Source organism: Elephantulus edwardii, unplaced genomic scaffold, assembly GCF_000299155.1.
Source record: "Elephantulus edwardii isolate Elephantulus edwardi_28Jun2011 unplaced genomic scaffold, EleEdw1.0 scaffold00249, whole genome shotgun sequence".
In the NCBI taxonomy this organism is placed as follows: domain Eukaryota; kingdom Metazoa; phylum Chordata; class Mammalia; order Macroscelidea; family Macroscelididae; genus Elephantulus; species Elephantulus edwardii.
In genome coordinates, this window is record NW_006399999.1 from 2,781,767 (window position 1) to 2,800,754 (window position 18,988).

Genomic DNA, 18,988 nt, shown 5'->3' on the forward strand with positions numbered 1-18,988 from the left:
GGGTTTTTTCCCCCCCCCAGGTGCCTGTCGGGGCCTGGGTTTCAGCTGTCCACACCACAGCAGTGGGCAACGAGCTTAAAGCCCCTGATGGCTCTGGGCTCTGACTCTCACCAGTGGCTATGGATGAAGTCACAGGCGATTTTCAGCCAGCGCCCCTCAATTTATTTTTATGTAATACCTTTCACCAACATTTTTATTGTATTGTGTGTGTGTGTGTGTGTGTGTGTGTGTGTGTGTGTGTGTGTGGTCAAATTGGGTCTGACTGGTACAGGTGGTAGAGATTTCCCCTCCTTCTTCAGCAGAGAATCAGGTGGATTCGAACTGCGTACCTCTGGGATTGCAATGCAACTTCTTGCCACTAGGCTACTAGAGCTCCCCTCTTTCACCAATGTTTTATAGCTTTCCAAGTACAACTCTTTGGCCTCCATGGCAATATTTCTTTCTAGACATTTTATTCTCTTAGGTGGTATTGTAAATGAAATATAATGAGTAAAGGATAGGGTTTGAGTTGTGCTTTTTCAAGAAATGATGCTGAAACAATTGGAAATGTGTGATAACTTAATTCATAAATTAATTTTTACCACTACTAAACTTCAGGATTGGAGGAAGACTCATCAACAATCTGCATTATGCAGATGATACAACTTTGCTTGCCAAAACTGAGGAGAACCTGAAGCATTTGCTGTAGAAGGTCAAGTCCTGTAGTCATCAATATGGATTGAAGCTTAACATCAAGAAGACAAAGAATTCTCAACACTGAGCCATTTGGCAGCACCATGATGAATGGAGAAGAAATTGTTAACAATTTCAGCTTGCTCATCTCCACAATCTTGGCACTAGTAGTCAGGAAATCTAGAGACAAATTGCATTGGGGAAGTTTGCTGTCAGGGACTTCTCCAAAGTGCTAAAGAGCAATGATGTCAGTCTAGAGACTAAGTTTGCCTAATCCAGGCCATAGTCTTCATAATTACTTTCTATGCATCAGAAAGCTGGACAATGATTAAGGATGAAAGAAGAAGAACTGCCTTTGAGTTGTGGTGCTGGAGAAGAGTATTGAACATACCATGGAGAACAAATAGGTCTGTCTTAGAGAGGGTGAAAGTAAGTATCTCCTTGGAAACAAGAATTTTCAAGCTCCATCTGACATACTTTGGGCACATGGCCGGGAGGGACCACTCCTTGAAGAAGAACATCATGATGGAATGGTGGAGGGACAGCACAGGAGAGGAAGACCTTGGAAGAGATGGATTAACATGGTAACTGGGGCATTGGGATTAGGTGTGTTGAAGTCAATGAGACCGGCTCAGGTAGGGAAGAGTTCATAGCTATTGTATATAAGGCTGCTACTATAAGTCACAAGAGACCCAATAGCACATTAAAAAAACTGACAATCACATTATATTTTAGGGCATTATTTTTATCGTAGGAGTATGCAATGAGGGTTGTAGAGTGGATTATATTTGGGGCTAGGGGGTGGGCTTTGGGGAGGTGCGGGGGGGGATTGTGTACCAATGAGGGAGTTTTGCTTTTCAAGGAGAGGAGCAAATGGGGGGGGGGGAGGGGAGGGGTTTGTGCGGGGAGAAGGGTGCAACAATGAATGAATGGAATCCCAAAATCTCTGTAGATGTTCATTGAAATGAAAAATAAACAACCTAAATTAAAAAAAAAATGACAATCACACATCATCTAAAAAGTCAGAATGGACCATCAAGCTAAATGCAAGAGCAAAAAAATATGATTTTTAGATGAAAATATTAAAATTCACTGTCAAGTTGACTCCATCTCATAGTGATTTTCCATTGGGTTTTCAATGCTGTAAATCAAAATAAGAACAGATTGCTTGTATTTCTTTCTGATGGAATCCTGGTGCATTTGAACCGCCAGGGATGGTCAAATGTTGCTCACATATCACTTCAATGTCACTATACGTTGCTCCCTTACCACATCAGGGTCACTATATGTTGCACTTTCTCTGACCAGCAGGAAAATGCCAGGTGATCAGAATGAAATACTCAAGACTTTCCCTAATCAAGAGCTGAGAGGACAGCCCAATTATTCAACCACAATCGAATGGATTGAGAAATTATGGTACATTCACATGATGGAATACTATGCAGCATGCAGGAGCAATGATTTTGTAAGTTACTACCTAACCTGGGAGGGACTGGAGAGCATTATGCTAAGTGAACTCAGTCCCATAAGTACAAATACTGTATAAAACCATTATTGTAGAATGTGCATGAGGATCCAAAGGGGGCAGTGTGGAGCAGAGGGGTAAGGATGGGTGGAGGTGAGGTAGGGTGGGGGCTGGTTTAATCATAGGGTCGCACAATTTGATGAGTGGAGGGAAGGGTGGGTAAAGGAAACTAGAAAAATCCAATGTGAAAAACAATGAATAATGTATATGAACTCTGTAAGTAAACCAGTATAAAATAAAGATTTTATTTAAAATAATAAAGAGGTAAGGGAACGCTGGTGGCCTAGTGGCAAGAAGCTGCCCTGCAATCCCAGAGGTATGTGGTTCGAATCCACCAGATGCTCTGCTGGAAAAGGAGGGGCAATCTCCTCCTTTACAAGTCAGATCCGATTTGACGGCGCACACACACACACACACACACACACACACACACACACAAAATAATAAAGAGGTAAGGGGAGAGGAACTAATGGTTGAGTGTCCTCACAACCTATATTCCTCATAGCTTTTACTGGGAAGTTTTTCATTTCCTAAGCAGTAAGAGAAGAAAGAGTGACATCCACTTCCTAAACAACATGCCCCTGGAAACTCTATGAACTTTGATAAAAGACGATAGTTATAGAAAGGGTTCAAGCCTTTTGTTCACATAGGGTCACTATGAATTGTGCTCAACTAGACAGCAATCAAAAACAAGAAGCTGTGAAATATGTTAACTGGGCTTCAAGATGTTTTTTACTCTCTCTTTTCTTATTTACTGACTTTCCCTGTTTCCATAACCACATCTCTATCACAAGGCAATTTCAGCATGAGAATCAAGATCTTGAGCAACTCAGTGTTTGTTTTGTCTTAACCCAGGCAGCTTCTGCCTTGGTCAGCTTAACCCCCTGCATTCAACCTTTCTGTTAGCAGTGTAACTCACTATAGATTACTCCAACAGAGCAAAGAAATGTACTTTAGTCTTCTTGTTGTTATGTTCCATCGAGTTGGAACCAACTAACCCTCAGCAAGTTTACAGAGACAGTTAATTGAATGGGAGAAGATTGCCCACCATTCTATACATAGTATATAAATAACTCTCACAACTCAACAATAAAAACATAGTCAAATTTAAATCAGACAAAAAAATTTTCAGTACAGGTTTCTTTAGGTAATGTATACAATTGGCCAATAAAGTTGAAAAGATATTCAACATAATTGGTAATTATGGATATACAAATTTAAACTACAATGAGGTACAACTTCAAACACATTGTTTGTGTACTGTTGAGTCAGATCCAACTCATAGTTGACCCTCCAGTGGGTTTTAATCACACAGGAGATCATGCATCCTTCTCCTGCAGCTGGTGGCCTCGAACCATGTGCCTTCAGCTTCAGGATTGCAGCACAGCTTCTTGCCACTAGGCCATCAAAGCTCTGAGGCTTAGATATATAGGAATATTGTTGTTGTTAAGTGCTGTCAAGTTGCTTGTGACTCATAGCAACCCTATGTACAAATGTCTGAACCCTGCCCTCTCCTGAGCCCTCCCACCCCCATTAACCTAATCACTGAATCAGTCTGTTTCATCCCGGGTCTTCGTCTTCCTTTCCTGTGCTGTCCTTTGATGCCTCCAAGCATGATGTCCCTCTGCAAGAACTGGTCCCTCTTTGAAACATGGGAGACAGAGCTTCAGAATCCTTGCCTCCAAGGAGTAGCCTTGTTTCACCTTCTCCAGAATGAATTTGTTTGTTCGTCTAGCAGTCCATAGTATATTCAATACTCTTCTCCTGCACCACAACTAAAAGGCATCAATTCTGCCTGATCACTGATACATAGCATGTATGCAAAGACCATGGCTTCGATCAGCCACACCTTAGTCTCCAGATTGACATCATTGCTCTTCAGTACTCTGGAGAGGACCCTGAGAGCAGATTATCCTGAACGCAATTCGTCTTTTGATTTCCTGGCTCCTGATACCAAGAGTGCTAGCTGTAGAGCCAAGAAAACGGAAGCTATTAACAATCTCAATCTCTTCACCATCCATCAGTTCTGCCAAATGGCCCAATGGTGACAATCTTTGTTTTCCTGATGTTGAGCTTCAATTCATATTGAAGGCTGCAGTCCTTGACCTTCTGCAGCAAGTTCCTCAGGTCCTCCTCAGTTTTAGCAAGCAAGGTTGTATATAATGCAGATTGTTGATGAAACTTCCTTGGATCCTGATGCCGCATTCCTCCTCATAGAGCCCAGCCTCCCAGATGATCTGTTCCGTATATAGATTAAAAGGTATGAAGATAGGATACATCCTTAGTGTACATCGTTAGAGTCCCATTTATTGTTGTATACTGTGGAATTATCGACTGATGAGCTGCCTATAATAAAAATGTTGAAATATAGAACTCGTGAAACATTACACAACTTGAAAAGGCCTAGAGGACATTATACTGAGTGAAATATCTCAATCACAATAGAGCAATATTGCATAAGATACTGTTATAATAATATGATCAATACAGGAGTGAGACCTAGGAGAGAGGGAAAAGAAAGGATAGATAATGAATACTACATTAGAATGGGTGAAAGGAAAGACAATCTGAAAGGAATGGACAATTAGAAATTACGTGTATCCCAATTAACAACCTGGAACAGGACAAGTTTTAGAAGCAGGACAAGTGAATTGGATGAGGGGGAAGGAGGAAAAATGTGCATGAATGAACAAATGAAAACCAACCTCTTCGTGAACTTCCACTAAAATGAAAAAAAAAAATTTAAAATTTCTTATCCACCAAAACGGAAAAAAAAGAGTTGGTATTAAGTGTTGGTGAGTTGTGGAAAATTAACACCCATATACACTGTTGATGAAAATGTAAAAAAGTAACGCTGCCACGGAAAACAGTCTGGATGTTCCATAACATTTATGAACTGTTAGTAGGCATAATACATAATAGTACACATGAAAAAAACTCATAAACATTGAGGACAGTGGAGGGTAAGACCAAGGACACAAGTATGGTTTAACTATTTTGTGAGGTGATTGTATAAAGAGAGCTTTGAATTTATTTCCAATAAATTTTAGTAAAATTGAATAGAGGAACTGCAAAGCATTGCACAATGCTCAAAGAAAATAAATGTTACCCACATGAGGGAGCTCTGGCGGCCTAGAGGGTAAGGAGTTGCACTGTCAACTTAAAGGCCAGTTTATAGCCTCTGAAAAACAGCTGGAGGGTCAGCTATGAGTCAGTTCTGACAAGTCAGTACAATGCAGTAACATCACATCACATCACAACACAACATAACATGTACATTACTTTCTAGGTGGTGTAAATGATTAGTGTACTTGGCTGTGAACTAAAAGGCTAGAGGTTTGAGTTTACCCCGAGGCACCTCAGAAGGTCTGGCAATCTACTTACCAAATATCTTTCTGGGATGAACTGTTTTGAAGCAAGGTTCATCTGACATCAGCAATTATATCTTTTCTTACACAACCTCTTCTGACTGCGTACAGCTTGAATTTCTGCAGTTCGTTTCAATATACTATTCCAGACATCTTTTAATAATCTTAAGCGTGATTTTACTTGCATGTGAAAATAATGTTGTTGTTCAATAATGTCTGCACTCTGTTGAATCACCTTTTTTTTTTTTAATGGGACCGAAAAAGGGGTCTCTTCCAGTCGGTTGCCTTCCAAATTTGTTAATGTAGACTAGAGAGCTCCTCCTGGGCTGCATCTGTTTCTTGAAACATCGTAACTTGTATTCCATCAATTCAATTCCTGGGACCTTATTTTTCACCATTCCTTCAGTGCAGTTTGGACTTCTTCCTTCATTACTCTTCATTCTTGATCATATGCTATTTCCTGAAATGCTTCCATGTTGAAAAATTCCTTCTTTTGATGCTTTTTGCAGAACACAATTTATTGTCCATACAATCTGTCAGTATTACAACTTGAGGCTTGAATTTGTTCTTCATTCTTTCAGTTTGAGAAATGTTAAACATTTTCTTCCCTTTTGGCTTTCTAACTCCAGCTGTTTGCACATTTCATTAAAATACTTTGCTTTATCTTCTCAAGCTGTCCTTTGTCATCTGTTCAGGTCTCTTTTTTCAACATTCTTTCCCATTGTTTTGGGTTCTTTTTGTTCCAAAGTTTCAGAGTCTCTTCTGACATTCATTTTGGTATTTTCTTTCTTCCTTGTCTTTGTACTGACCTTTTTATTTCTTCATGGATGATGTTCTTGATGTCATCCCACAGCTCAACTGTCTTTGGTTGTTAGTGGTTAGTGTAACAAATCTCTTTTTTGAGATGATTTTTAAACTCAGTTGACATAGACTCAAGGTCATACTTTGGTTTTCATGAACTTCTTTTAATTTTCTTCATATTCCATTTGGACTTGCATATGATTAATTGATGGTCTGTTCCAAAGTCAGCTCCTGGTCTTGTTTTACCTATGTTGTCGTTGTTATGTGCCGTCAAGTCGCTTGCGACTCATAGTGACCCTATGTACAACAGCCCTAAACTCTGCTCTGTCCTGTGCCAATTGCACCGTCTCCGACACACCCATCCCGATTACCCCAACCACTGAATCAATCCACCTCATAGGGGGCCTTCCCCTTCTGCGCTGTCCCTCCACCCTACCAAGCATGATGTCCCTCTCCAAGGACTTGTCCCTCCTTGCAACATGTCCAAAGTATGTCAGACGGAGGCTTAAAATCCTTGCCTCCAAGGAGCAGCCCGGTTTGACCCTTTGCAGGATGAATCTGTTTGTTTTCCTAGCAGTCAATGGTGCCCCCAATACTCTTCTCCAGCACCACAGCTAGAGTTAAATATTAGCATTATAAATGTAGCTACTAAACATTTCATTTATCTTGGGTATGTAGGAGTAGGCTTGTTGGATGATATACTGAGTGTATGCTGCTAAATTTTCTCAGAGTAGCATTGTATTCTTGCAACAAAAATAATTCCAGTTGTTCTGCATCCTTACTAGGACTTTGCAATGAGTTTCTAAATTTCTTTTTATTTTTAAAGTTTGACCACACCAATGTGTAGTGGCATTTTAAGCTGTTATTGTTAGGTGTTGTTAAGTCTCATAGCAACCCTGTGAACAAGAAATCTGATCCTTGTCCTATCCTGTGCCATGCTCACCACTTTTTATACACTCAAAGCCATTACTACAATGACTGTGTTAATCTATGTTGTTGAGGGTCTTCCTTTCTTTTGCTGACCCCTCCACCTTCACCAGCATGATGTCTTTTTCCAAGAGCTGGCATCTCCTAACAACATGCACAAAGTATGGGAAACAACAGAAGCTTCACCATATTGCCTCTATGGAACATCCTGGTTGCATCTTCTCCAAGAAATACTTGTTTATTTTTTGGCAGTCCTTGGGATATTTAGTTCTCATCTCCAACATTGCAACTCAAAGGTATCAATTCTTCTGTCATCCTTATTCATCGTCCAAAATTCAGATGTATAGCAGATAAAGGAAAAGATCATTATTTGGATCAGGTGCACCTTAGTTTTTAAAGTGATATCCTTGCTCTTTAGCACTCTGTAGAGGTCTTTGACAGCAAATTTTCCCAATGCAACATATCTTTTTTTTTCTATAATTATATTTTATTAATTTTCATAAACATTTACAGAGATTTTGGGCTTCCACTCATTCATTGTTGCACTATTCTCTCTACCCTCCTCCCAGTTTGTTCTTGTCCAGATGCCACAGTGCTTGTCAAAGCCAGTTCTGATTAATCTTCTTTGTCAGTGTATCCTTTGCCATTCCCTATCACTCCTCCCTGAGAGAGACTTCACCCTGAGTCATAAGGAAAAGGGGACGGCGTATTCTCTTAGCTACTTCCTGCTGAAAAGGGACGCTGTGGGTTTCAGGGTGAAGATCTTCTCTCACTACTCTAAAGGGCCCCTTTGGCAGTAGGAAACACATAGACTATTATGGAGATTGATTTTGGAATTCAGATGCACTCTTATTGATTGTGCTTGGCTGTACATGTACATATCCTTCAAGATGTATCATGGGGGTGTTGCAACCTAGAAGACACAAATTTGACTAACAAGTTATAAGTACATGAGTCCAACATATCTTTTGAGTTCTTGACTTCTGGCATCAAGGGTGTTAATTGAGACTCTGACTAAGAATAAACCATTAATAATTTCAATGTTTTCTTCTTCTGATGTTGATCAGTTGTGAGATTTTTGTTCTCTTGATGTTGAGACATAATCTATATTGAATGCTGTAGTCCTTTATCTTCTGGAGAAAGCGCCTCACATTCTCCCCACTTTCAGCAAGCAATCTTGTGTCATCTGTATAATGCAGATTATTGATGAGTCTTCTTCCTCCAGTCCTGATACCACATTCTTCATAGAGTACAGTTTCTCAAATTACTTGTTCTGCATACAAATTGAATAGGTACAGAAAAAGGATATAACCGTGACACACACCTTTCCTGATTTTAAGCCATTAAATATTCCTCTGCTCTGTTCCAACAGCTTCTTGGTCTATGTATAGGATTTGGATGAGCACAAGTGTTCTTCTCTATGTTAACTATGTCTGTGTTTAGATCGTAGATTGTTATGATCCTGTCAAAAGGCTTTACATAGTCAATGAAACACACATCAACATATTTCTAGTATTCTCTGCTTTTAGCCAGGATCCATCTGACATCAGCAATGATATCTCTCGTGCCATGACCTCTTCGAAATCCAGCTTAAATTTCTGGCAGTTCTCTGTGGATGTACCATTTTAGCATAGTGGTATGAATTTGCATTCCCCTGATGATTATGATGTTGAAACTCTTTTCATATGCCCATTTGCTATTCACATCCCTTTTTAAGGGCAGTTTCTGACAAATCTGGAAATTTATTTGAGTGGCTTTGATACTTTGCTACAGCAATTCAAGTTAGACTTCCATTCATCTGACCTATAGTTCCTATTACTAGTACAAATCAAGTAATATTTAGTAGATTTCCCATCTATTTCACTCCTAAGGACACCATAACTAAGTAGCTACTTCCATAAATCCATAATCTGGCTGCTCTTTAATACTGCTTTGACTCATTACAGTACTATACATTTAATACTCATTACAGTTACTGCTGTTCATTACAATGACTATGCCCACCTTTTCTTTATTGATTAAGGGAAGCCACTTGGCCCCTAATACCATGGGGCCCAAACAACCACATTGTAGTTAAGTGTCCTAATTCTATAACAACAGTTCCCTCTGTCAAGTCTGGCTTACATAAAATGGCAATTATATCATATTTCAAGGATACTGGAGCTCTCCTCAAAATACAAGAAAATTTATTCTTTATTGTTATTATAAAAGTTTTATCTTTTGGGTATTCCATGTGTGAGTCTACAATTTTAACCTGATAAATACACTGTTACAAGACACACTCCCTAAGCCTTTGGGTGCCTTCTTCTACTATATACCAAAACAGATCTTACACTTCCATTTGAACTCTTGTAGACCACCACATCCATGCTTCTGTGAACCAACTGAATAAGTTGTTACATCCTTTCTTTTATTTTTTTGAAAGATAAAAATAGTAAAGATAGATTTGTTAGAAAGTTACATTCCCAAAGGAACACAACTCTGTCTTTGAAAGGAAATATGGAAAAGAGACAGCGTGCCAGTGAAGTGAGGTTGTACTTATGGTGTCCTTCACTGGTTGAACCTCTGGGCTGGAGTCTGGGCCAACGTGATGATGCCACAGATAATGCAAAGTTTAGTATGTGGTTCACATTCTGGTCTCTGCTCTCTGATGTCATTCATGTGCCCCAAGTGTCCAGTAGTCCTAACAGCACCCATGCACCCAAAGCACCAACACTAAGCATGGTTCCTGGTTCCAATAACTTAATTTTCCAAGCATAACCTTTTGCCTCTTTTCTTGGTTCTAATCCTGGAGAGATCAAGCTGGGCCAGGATTCTTCCCATAGCCATCCTCATCCTATCTACCTACAACAGGCAGGTACAAAACTATGAGTCCCAGCAGTCAGTGGGACTGTGCCATCTTTAAAAACTTGGATTTGGCGGGAAGCCTACGAGGACACATGAGGTAGGGCCAGGCCAGGGTTCTTCCTACAGCCACCCCCATTGGGCCCCTGGGGCCTTCGGCCCTTGGCCAGGAATACAATCATATATATACCAAATCAATAAGATTTTTCAACCTCCCTTGAAAAACTCATGTACCACTGAGGATTAAGTTACTTTGGAAAACAAACTGGTGTCAGGCATGACCACCTGGGCCTCCCTAATTGAATCAACAGGGGTATCCTGGACATCTCCACAAAGGTGGGAAGGCATTTCAGAAAGGGAACAACATACTTCCTCCTTCCTTATTTAGGTTCCCCCATAGGCCTCTCTGTGTTTATCAGTGTGTGCTTCTTCCCTCCCCACTCATGCGAGCATCTGAGTGTGCACACACCCTACATGTGTTTGCTCATGTTCCTGCCCAACCTTCTCCTGGAGCAGTGACCTGAAATAAAAAACCGCTACCACCTCAGACATGAAAAACTCTACCACATCAACGTCCTGAAAGAAGCAGGGTACTTCACTTGCCCCATAAGCCCAAAGCAAGGTATCACCCCCCCATAAAAGACACAGTAGCAATGGATTTCCTGAAGCCAGAAAGTATGATGGAACTTTCTGACACAGAATCGAATAATAATTGAATATTTTCAATGGATGAAAAACAAACTTGATGCATTACAGGACATCACAAGCAAAAATCAGGAGGATCTTAAAAAAACAACCCAAAACAATGCAGATAAAACAAACGAGGCATTAGAGACACTGAAAAACCAAGAAACCATTATCCAAAATATGAGATCTAAGGTTTCTGATACTGTCAACATGATGGAGGGACACACAAACAGAGTTGAAGAGATGGAACACAGAATCAGTGAAATAGAAGACAGAATTGTCACTACAGATCTGACTAAACAAAAATCAGAAACAAAAAAGAAGGAAACAGAAGAAACCTTAAGAATAATGTAGGATACTATCAAAAGAACTAACATTCACATCATCAGAATCCCAGAAAAGGAAGAAGCAAGTAAAGGCACTGAAAACGTTGTGGAAGAATTACTAGAAGAAAACTTTCCAGGCATAATGAAAAATGAGAGAATATATATTCAAGAAGCTGAGTGAACACCATATAGAAAAACACCAAGGCATATCATTGTCAAATTTGCCAAAACCAAAGATAAGGAGAGAATTCTGAAAGCAGGGAGAGAGAAACAAAGGGTAACCTATAAGGGAGAGGAGATAAGACTAAGGGCTGATATCTCAGCAGAAACCATGTGAGCAAGAAGACAATGGAATGGCATATATAAAAATCTCAAAGAACACAACTGTCAACCTAGAATACTGTACCAAGCAAAATTGTCCATCAAATATGAAGGAAAGATCAGGATATTATCAGAAATAGAAAAACTAAGGGAGTTTGTAAAAACAAGACCAGCCATACAGGAAACACTGAGAGACATCCTTCATACAGAGATGCCACAGAAAACAGGATGGACTAAAATAACTAACAGCACCACCAAAAAGAATTGAACAAAATGATAGCAATAAAACCTTACCTCTCAATAATCACACTGAATGTGAATAGCTTAAATGCACCACTGAAGAGAAAAAGAGTAGCAGACTGGATTAAAAACCAAAATCCATCAATATGTTGTCTATAAGAGACACATCTGAAAAATGAATATAAAGAAAGATTAAAAATAAAAGGATGGGGAAAAATATACCAAGCAAATGGCAGCCAAAAAAAAGCAGGAGTAGTGGTACTAATCTCTGATAATATAAATGTCAATGAAAAAACCATCACAAAGGACAAAGATGGTCACTACATAATGCTCAAAGGGTCAATAGAACAGGAGGATATAATAATATTGAATAACTATGCCCCAAATGGAAGACCTACAAAATATATAAAACAAACATTAACAAACTGAAAAAGGAACCAGACACTACTATTGTACTTGGAGACTTCAATACACCCCTATCAAGAAAAGAGAGAACTACCAGAATGAATCTCAACGAAGACACTCAAGAATTAAACCACACAATAAACCAGCTTGATCTCATAGTTATTTATAGGCTAATGCATCCCCCCAAAGCACAATATACCTTCTTTTCCAATGTGCATGGAACGTTCTCCAGAATACATCACATTCTAGGTCTCAAGGCAAGCATCAACAAATTCAAAACATAGAAATTGTACAAAGTACCTTTGCAGACCACAACACCACAAAATTAGAAATTAACAAGAGGATAAAGGAGAAAAAAATCATACATTTGAAAGCTGAACAACAACTTGCTTGAACATGAGTGGGTACTAGAAGAAATAAAAAGTGAAATTAAAAAGAACAAATGACAATGAAAACACAAGGAAAGGACACCACCAAAATGGAAAACTATAGGTCAGTATCTCTTATGAACATAGATGCAAAAATCCTGAATAAAATACTGGCCAATAGAATCCAATGATACATCAAAGAAATAATTCACCATGACCAAGTGGGATTCATAACAGGTATGCAAGGATGGTTCAACAGAAGAAAAAGAATTAATGTAATTCATCCCATTAACAAAACAAAGAACAAGAAACGCATGATCCAATCAACTGATACAGAAAAGGCCTTTGACAAAATCCAACACCCTTTCCTGATTAAGACATGCAACAAAATAGGATTAGAGGGGAATTTCTTCAACACATTAAAAAGTATTTATGCAAACTCGAGAGCCAACATAGTTCTCAATGGAGAGAGGTTAAAGGCATTCTCTTTAAGAACAGGAACTAGGCAAGGATGCCGACTATCACTTCTCCTATTCAATGTTGTATTGGAAGTCTTAGTGATAGCAATAAGACAAGAGAAGGAAATAAGAGGCATCCAAATTGGCAAAGAGGAGGTAAAATTATCTCTCTATGCAGATGATGTAATAGTATACTTAGAAAACCCTAAAGACTCAGCAAGAAAACTATTAGATATAGTTTACCAATTCAGCAAAGTAGCAGATACAAGACCAACATGCAAAAATCAGTTGGATTCCTCTACAGTGACAAAGAGAATACAGAGCCAGAGCTAAGAAAAAACAATATCCTTACCAATAGCTAATCACAAGATTAAATACTTGGGAGTAAATCTAACCAGAAGCACAAAGGATCTATTCAAAGAAAATTACAAAACATTTCTACAAGAAACTAAAAGAGACCTGGAGAAGTGGAAGAATATCCCTTGCTCATGGATAGGAAGACTCAATGTTGTGAAAATTGCAATAATACCAAAGGCAATTTTCACGTTCAAAGCAATCCCAATACAAATACCAATCCCATTCTTCAACGTGAAGGAAAAGGTAATCTCCAGTTTCATTTGGAATAGAAAGAAGCTCCTAATAAGCAAAGCACTCCTTAAAAATAGAAAAAAGGTAGGAGGCATCTCACTCCCTGATTTCAAATCCTACTACACTGCCGTGATGGTTAAGACAGCATGGTACTGGTACAATGGGAGACACACAGATCAATGGAATAGAATTGAGAACCCGGAAATCAGCCCATCTATTTATGGTCAACTGATTTTTGACAAGTTGATGAAATCAGTTAAGTGGGGAAATGACAGCCTTTTTAACAAATGGTGTTGGCAAAATTGGAAAACTATCTGCAGAAGACTCAGGCAAGATCCACACCTCACTCCATATACAAAACCCAACTCAAGGTGGATCATGGACCTAGGACTAAAACCAAGGTCTATAAACTTCATTTAAGAAAAGCTTAGAAGAACTCTAGTAGTCCTAATCCACAACATAAACAATCTTCCATGTATCCTGAACAATCTAAAACCAGGAGAACATAAAAGAAAAGAACAGAACAGCAAGCAACAAATCTGGTGAGGTTGTGGATAAACTAGAACCCTTATTCATTGTTGGTGGAAGTGTAAAATGGTGCAACCATTGTGGAAAGTGGTGTGGCGTTTTCTCAAAAAGTTGCAAATAGAAATGCCATTTGGCCCTTCAATTCCACTACTGGGAATATACCCTAAAGAGACCAGAACTGCCACCCAAGCAGATATATGCACACCCATGTTTATCGTTGCTTTGTTCACAATGGCAAAGAGTTGGAAACAACCTAAGTGCCCATCAACAAATGAATGGATAGAGAAGCTACGGTATATTCACACAATGGAATACTATGCTACATTGAAAAATAAGGAGCTCATGCAATATGACTAGAAGTGGGGACCCTGGAGGATATTATGCTGAATGAAATATCTCAGTCACAAAAAGACAAATAGTGCATGGTGCCACTGTTGTACAATGGGACTGACATCAGGGTTGGGGTAAGACTGAGAAAAACTGGATAAATTTTGTATACTGCATTGTAATGGACGAGGGAGGGAACAGTTTAAAAGCGATATATGATAAGGTGTTATGGTTATCACAAGAGTCCAGAATGAATATTGCATAGTGGAGTATACTCGGGGCTGTGTGTGTGGGGGGGATTGTATACCAATTAAGGAATTTTTCTCTTTATCTTTTACTTTTCAAAGAGAAGAGCGAACTGGGGGGGTAGGGGTGGGCAGGGAGAAAAGTGTAAAAATGAATGAATGGAAATCCAAATTCTCTGTAAATATTCATTAAAATTAATAAAATTTTTAAAAAGTAAAAAAAAGTAGTAGTAGGAAAACGCAAAGGAGAAGGAACAGATGTAAGCAGACACTAGTGGATGGAAAGTGGAATGTGAGAAGCATGAATGTAGGAATATTGGACATTGTTAGGAAATAAATGGAACACATAAATATTGATATACTGGGCATTGGCAAAATGAGATGGACTGGCATGAGACCTTTTTAATGAGATGATCATGTGGTCTATTATGCCTGAGATGAAAAGGTGAGGGAAAATGGGGTTGCTTTCATCGTTAAAAAAGTCATTTCTACATCCATCTTGAAATACAATGTTGTGAGTGACAGGATAATATCCACACACATACAAGAAGTCCAGTGAATACCACTATCATTCAAATAGAGCGAACGAGAAAGACATGGAATATTTCTACCAGCTTTCGCAGTCGGAAATCAATTGAACATGTAACTGAGATCCATTATTAGTAATGGGTGACTGTTACGCAAAAGTTGGAAAGCATGGACTTGTAAATGAGCCTGGAGATAGAATGATCTATTCTTGAGAATATCTTTTCTAAGAAATAAACACAATCTATACACATGGATTTCACCTGATGGTGTACACAGGATCGATTACATCGGTGGGGGAAAAAATCGCTGGAAAAGCTCAATATTGGCTGTGAAAACTAGGCCAGTTGCTGATTGTGGAACAGATCATCAACTACTCATGTGTAAGTTCAAACTAAAGAGAGAGGATTAAATCAAATCCACAGGAAACAAAATTTAACCTAAATTCTATTCCACCTGAATTTTAAAATTGTCTCAGGAACAGGTTTGAGGCCTTGAACACAAATGAGCTAAGACCAGATGAGCTGTGGCTATCAAGAATATCACCCAGAACACCAATGTTCATAGCAGTGCTATTCTCCATGGCAAGAACATGGAAAGAGCCCAGATGTCCAACCACAAATGAATGGATTGAGAAATTATGGTACATTCACACAATGGAATACTATGCAATGATTTTGTAAAAATTACTACCTAACTTGGGAGGGACTGGAGAACATTATGCTGAGTGAACACAGTGCCATATGGACAAATACTGTATAAAACCATTACTGTAGAATTAATATGAAGATCCAAGGTGGAGTAGGGTGCAAACAGAGGGGTGAGGATGGGTGGGGGGGGGGGGGGGGGTGGTAATCATAGGGTCATACAATTTGATGGGGGCGGGTGTAGGAAATGGGAAAGATTGGGTGTGAAAAACAATGTATTAAAACTTTGTAAATAAACCAGTATAAAACAAACAAACAAAAGATGAATTGGGGAGGGGGGAGAAAAGGTCATTACAAAGATAGGAGGAAGAAAAGACCAAGAGGGATTTCAAAAGAGACTCTGAGAATTGCACCAAGAAGCCAAAGCAAAGGGAAGAAATCAAGACATTAAGGAGCTTAACAAAAGATTTCAAAGGGCAGCTCAGGAAGACAAAGCAAAGTATTATAATGAAATGTGTAAAGAACTGGAGTCATAAAATCAAAAGGGCTGAACTTGTTCAGCATTTCTTAAGCTGAAGGAACGGAAGAACAAATTTAAGCCTCAAGTTGCAATGCTTAAGGATGATGATTTGGCAGAATATTAAATGATCCAGGAAGCATTAAAAGATGATAGAGTATACAGAGTCACAGAGTTGGTGGACACAGAAAAACTTTATGAAACAAAATAAGATAAAAAGCCTGCGGTTATGAAGGAAGAAGTTCAATCTGCTTTGAAGGAATAGGCAAAAAACAAGGTCCTATGAGTTGACAGCATACCAATTGACATATTTCAACAAACAGATGCTGCCTTGGACGTGCTCACTAAGTTGTGCCAAGAAATATGGAGGACAACCACCTGGCCAACTGACTCATTCCAAAAATGGTAACCAACAGATTGCAGAAATTATCAAACAATATTATTAAGATCTCATTGATTCAGTGACTGGGGTAATCGGGGTGGGTGTGTCAGAGACAATGAGATTGACATAGGATAAAGCAGGGTTTAGGGCTGTTGTACATAGCGTCGCTATGAGTCACAGGTGACTTGATGGCACACAACAACAACAACATTATTAATATCACATGTAATTGCTGGCAATTACAAAAACAAACAAACAAAACAACAAACTACTGGAACAGCACATCAGCAGAGAACTGCCAGATGTACAGGCTGGGTTTAGAGGAGGCCATGGTGCTAGGGATATTATAGCCAATGTTAGATGGATCTTGGCTGGAAGTAGAGAGTACCAGAGGAATGTCTGTGTTTCATTACCTAGGCAAAGGCATTTGACTATGTGGATCACAACAAACTATGGCTAACTCTGATGAGAATCCCAGAACACTTGATTGTGCTTATGTGAAATCTAAGGCAAGGATTCTGAAGCTTCATCTGACATACTTTGGGCATGTTTCAAGGAGGGATCAGTCAGTCCTTGGAGAGGTGTATCATACTTGGAAGGGATAGTGCAGGAGAGGAAGACCTTGGATGAGATGGATTGACTCAGTGACTGGGTTAATGGAGGTAGGTATGTCAGAGACAATAAGGTTGGTTCAAGATAGAGCAGGGTTCAGAGCTGTTGTACATAGGGTCGCTATGAGATGCAAAAGACTTGACAGCACCTACCAATAACAACAACATACAGAGAAACAACTATTATGCTTAATTTCAGATTTATGACTCAGAGCTTTAAGAATTAGGAGCTGACTGATTTTGAGAAGTTTGTTAGTGATTTTGAAATTAAAGAAGTTATCTATGGTTATTTTTTTTAAAAAATTATTTTTTATTATTTTTTGTGTGTGGACCGTCAAATTGGATCTGACTGGTACGGGAGATTATCCCTCCTTCAGCAAAGGTGGATTCTAACAGCTCACCTCTGGGACTGCATTGCAGCTTCTTGCCACTAGGCCACCAGAGCTCACCTATCTATGGTTATTAACTGAAAAAGGGGAGCAATAAGGTAGGAGACTTCAAGTGTAGAGAGTTTACAATTAAAGAATATTAAAAGAAGTAAGCTAAAGCATAGGGCAAGAGTGTTTTTACTCATTTGGCTCATTTTGAGAATGTAGGCTTTCTTTTCTACTAGTTATAAGATTTAATCTTAGAGAGTTTAGTCAGTAACATTCTTTTCTGGTAAAAAGACAAAAGTCTCTATTTTTTTTTGGTGGACGATTATCTATTTCTATTAAGAGACATGAGGCTTGGGACAAGGGACTGTCAAAACCTTAAGTGAGCTGCCCAGGACAGGGGTGGAGGGAGGGGAGGGGCAGACCCAGCAAGAGGGCTGCTGACAGGAGGTAGGGGCTGATGGCAACTATGGGCAGAGGGGCGGACCTGCAGAGCTGGACCCCAGAGGGACAGGCCTCAAAGGTGTGGACATAGCACCGCACCCTTATTGGGGTGTTCAGAGTCCTGGCGATGGCAGCCTGTGTGGAGTGCATGGCTGGGAGATTCCAGGGTACCTGGACACTGTAGTCTGCCAGCTCTTCTGTGCTGCCCAGAGCCCCTCCACACTGCCACAGGCTAAAGGCTGCAGAGGCTGCAGGAGGAAAGGTGGTGGGAAATCCAGATGAGCCTGGTTGCTGTGTAAGAGGAGGCTGGAGACTTCTGAAGGAGGTGAGCAACCTTGCCAGGACTCTGTACCCAAATTACACCTGTATGTAGCACGTGATGCCGGGAAATACACAGACCCTCAGTCTACATGCCCTGTGCTTATTCCCATTCAGGACTCCCCCCACCGGACACCTTTTCTGAGGGAGGGTCCCACCTGCACACCAAAACTGAGATGGATCCAGTTGGCACCTCCTGCAGAAGAGGGAAAAAAGCTGCAAGTCTCATCTACATCCAGCTTGACAGCATGAATGCAAAGAAATCAAGAATGAACTTTGAGCTAAAAGCTGCGTCCAATAAAGGAAAGTAGAGACTGGAAAAAAAAAAAAAAAGAATGAACTTTGGGTTACTTCCTAAGAACAAATCCTGAAAACCCACTTGAAGGTTTCAGCTTGGGAGCACCATTAGCTGCATATCTGAACATGAAAAAATGCCCTTCTTCCACTAAGGATGATTACGGGAGTCATAACTCAACAAACTAATCCAAGTTGATCCTTTTTTGCAAAAAATGGAGTGGCAACAAATTACTGTCTCCTGCT

The 18,988-nt window shown here is 39.6% G+C and overlaps 1 pseudogene; it reads right to left on the bottom strand.

Annotated features, from left to right (window-relative positions):
* Positions 1-18,280, bottom strand: part of LOC102850813 — a 20,763-nt pseudogene extending 2,483 nt beyond the window's left edge.
* Between the last annotated feature and the right edge of the window lie 708 nt (positions 18,281-18,988).